We start from the raw sequence: 4,177 nt of genomic DNA, 5'->3' as shown, positions 1-4,177 counted from the left end.
TGAAAAGTCATGTCGTGCCAAGGAGTAGAACAGAGCAAGAATGATTGGCTGAAAAGCGTAAATACCATGTGCATTTTTGTACTCTTAGACAGCTGATGGGAAGAACATGGAAACAAGCTATGGTAATTCTCCCAGCTGTGTTGGCATAAGATCCTAGATGGGTGTGTATACGGGATGCAAATAGGCATGCTAGTATATTCTTATAGGCGAGCAAGAGCAAAAGCAAAAATATAGTACAACCATGCTCACCTCAAATCAACAGTACTTTCAAGCAAGGTCCATGAGAACTTTAGTCTTGCAAAATGATGATGTTGGAAAAAGAAAATGTTTTTAGTCATATAAAAAATTAGTAGGTTATATCCCCCCCCCCCCCCCGCCCACACACACACAACCCTGACATACCCATAGTGAAGTTGACATTAAAATCTTTCGATCAAAAGAACATAATACAAATTACACCCGACCTCTACAAGAACATGATAGCAAGAGTTAGTTAACCACTCTAGGATGCACAATTATAAAATAAAAAAGGAGCAATGATTATCCACGCAAAACAATCACGAGAACCACTCTCGATAACACCAGGACCATAAGAATAGTTCTCCAAAATCCCCTCTAGAAAGACAACGATGCATTGGTCGATGTTGCCAAATCTAACCAGAAAAGGCTAAATAAGTCCAAAAAAACTCTCAGCAATACTTGCAATGAGGAAACAGTAAAGAATGGCATTGCCAGAAGGAATGATGATTGAAGAAATGGTTAGTTGACATATTGTACTGCTAAGTGTCAACTGTTATGAATAATCCATGGCTAGCAGTAGCCCTGGAGTGTAATAGACTTTCTATTGCTTTTTCTCCACTATTTAAAAAACAAATAGTGTTCCTTTTCCTGCCAAGCGGAGTGCTTCGTTCGACATTCCATATTTTTCCTGATGACCATTCCTTAAAACCCACCTTAATCGTCTCGTCTTTTATTGACTCAACAAATAAACTATATTTTTCTTTGGCAAGTCAATAAGTGATAAGAAATCTCCGCAAAAAATAAAATAAAATAAAAAGTGATTACAAAATAAAATCATGAGCAAAATTTGGTAAACATTTATTCACACAGTCATATAATACGGACAGATAAATTATGGGCTAATGCACTAGAATATTTATACCCTGTAGCAATGCACGGGCAGTACCTATTATGATTTAAAAAAATGAGAGACTTTGTGTTTCGATTTTTAGGTAAAACCTAAAAGGGCACATTACAAGAGAACACACAAGTTTATCGAGGATAGATGTTAGCTTACAAGGCTTAGTAGTAAGATGACAATACTGGGAAGAGACAGGTTACACCCAACGACGCCTACATCCCGAATTTAGATATGTTTGCACTGGATAATGTGAAAAGTGTGGTATTTCCCTTTGGAATATCTTCACATTCAAGGCTAGTTTCCATAGAAAGTTAGTGTGCCAGCTTACGTTTTGACAGTGGCACACATAATCATAGTTTCCAAGGTATTCGAGAGGCCTCCCAATTCTAGATTATGTGCTATGAGGGTTTTCTGTCGCGACAAAATAAATCCAGATTATGTGCTCTACCACTACCAAGTCCTAAAGGGATGCATTGCATCCTATTAATTTATCTGTATTTCTACTCACCATGAATAAGAACAAAAGGTACGTCAAGTTTTGTGGTAAAATAAATAGCCGGAGGATGAGGTGCGGAGGCAGGCCACCATGGCATATTTATAGCCTTACTACAATCCTTCTACACAGCTGCCGATGCGGTACTAAAGAGAACTTAAGTATAAAAAAATTAGACAACATCTAAGGAATGCACCTCTTCCCCCTGTTAGTTATTCCACTCTCCACAACTTGGACTGGGATTTTGCGCAGACTAAATTCCTAAAGAGATGCGAGTATTTGGCAATGCAGCCTCTTCTGCGGCAAGGCTGGCTAAATGGTCTCGAGTTTGTATCTAAATGTAAAGGTGGACTTGGGGTGAAAGACCTCCCCAAGCAAAACATTAGCTTGCTTGTGAAGTGGTGATAGAAACTTAACACCAAAGAGGGACTTTGTCATGATGTTGTTAGGGCCAAATACTTTAAATGTGATATTGTTGCCAGTGTTAAAGAAAAGTTCTTTGATTCCCCTATTTGGAAAGCCACTATGAAAGTCAAGGAACACTGTATGCCTGGTAGAAAAATCTATACCTACTAATAAAGCAAGGTGCGTTTCGCCAATTTTTTCATCCGTTCACCATCGAAAAGATTTTTTTTCCGTATCCGAGGTGGTACTAAATTCGTATGCGTTTGTTTGCCAGAAAACGAATTTTGGTAAGTGGGCAGCGCGTTGTGGCCAAGCGAAGCCAGCCCACTTGTTTTTCTACCTATGCTGCACGGAAAATTCTTTTTTCCGCACTCGGCAAAAAATAGTCGGTGTTTCGCACAGGACAACCAATAATGGGCTGGCCCATTTTTCTTAGTTTTTGTGTTTTACTTCTATTTTTATTCTCCTTTCCCTATATCTATTTTCCCTTCCAAGTTTAATTTTCTTTTGGAATTGATTTCGTAAATTACCAATACTCAAAAAACATTAAGAATTAAAAAACAAACTTTAGAAAATATTCAGAATTCCAAAATTTTGTTTCTATTTGGAAAAATATTTGCAACTTGCAAACGTTTCCCATTTTTCAAAAAATATTGTTTTTCAAAATTATTCGAGAATCCAAAAAGAAAAGGCATTTCAAAAAATGCTCCAAATTCAAAAAGTATTTTAGTTTACTGAATTTTTCAAAATTTATAAAAATGTTCGTGTATAAAACATACATAGTTTCTAAAAATCTTATGAATTTTTAACACATGTTCGGTTTCAAAAAAAAATTCACAAATACAAATAATATTAATGTTTTTTAGTCGGAGTTTCGCACAAGACAACCAATAATGGGCTGGTCCATTTTTATTGTCCTTTGCCTATCTCCTTTTTACCCTCCAAGTATATTTTTCTTTTAGAATTTAATTCTTAAATTAAAAAAATTAAAAAAAACATTCAGAACTCAAAGAAAAAAATTCGAAAATTTTCAAAATTCTAAAATTTCGTTGCTATTTTGAAAAATATTCGGAACTTGCCAAAAGTTCCCTTTTTTTCAAAAAACAATTATTGTTTTTCAAAATTGTTCGGGAGTTCTAAAAAGAAAACGGCGTTTCAAAAAATGCTCCAAATTCGAAAAAAAATATTTTTTAGTGAAGTTTTCGTAATTAAAAATAATGTTCGTGTATAAAAGATACACATTTTCTAAAAACTTATGAATTTTCAACACATGTTTCTGTTTTAAAAAAATCTTCATAAATTCAAATAATGTTAATATTTGTATTTAAAAAGTTTTTCTGAATTTTTTTGTGAATTTTAAAAGATGTTCTCTTTCATATTTTGTTCGCGTTTTTCCAAAAGTGTATTAATTTTGAAAAAACTGTTCAGAATTTATAAAATTGTTCATGTTTTCTAGAATATTCAGAAATTTCATAACTTAAAATCCCCTCAATTGAAAGGAAAAGTAGATTGAATAACTCATGGGCCTTTTCTGGCGTATGATAACGTAACAAAATTCTTAAACGCCCTCGATCAATTAATGAAAAAAATAATGGATTGATTCCTTCACACACGGAGAAACCGAGAAGCTAAATGTTCCTTTTTTATGTGCACATAGGGTTTTGCTTGCACATATAACTCTCACTGACTTCAAATGCTTACTATTTTATCTCCCGTTGCAACGCACGGGCATATGTGCTAGTAATTCCTAATTATGGTAATTATCGTTTAATCCTGTTAGTGGGAATCAACCTTTGTACTCCCAAGTTTCCACGGCTATTTAGTGTCTGTAATATGCAGGGTATTACTGTGGACAAATGCTCTTCTATGAACACGAATACCTCTTTTAGAAGTCGTCTTTATCCTCCTTTGAGTACTCAGTGGGAGGAACTGTGTTCATTAGAAGTCGTCTTTATCCTCCAAACGCGTGGTATATATGTAAGTTTAATTGAAAAGCCGGTCAAAAAATTTGTTGATCACATTACAGTCCAGTAATAAATCAGGCTAGAATACAGGAAATTAGGAGTAGCAAGAGCTAACCTAAGTAGAACCTAAGGCCCGTCATTTCTTGTATTGTGGGGAACAACTCCTACTCTGAC

Source organism: Triticum aestivum, chromosome 6D (assembly GCF_018294505.1).
Source record: "Triticum aestivum cultivar Chinese Spring chromosome 6D, IWGSC CS RefSeq v2.1, whole genome shotgun sequence".
NCBI lineage: Eukaryota > Viridiplantae > Streptophyta > Magnoliopsida > Poales > Poaceae > Triticum > Triticum aestivum.
The sequence above is the reverse complement of the archived record's forward strand: the minus strand, read 5'-3'. Positions refer to the sequence as shown.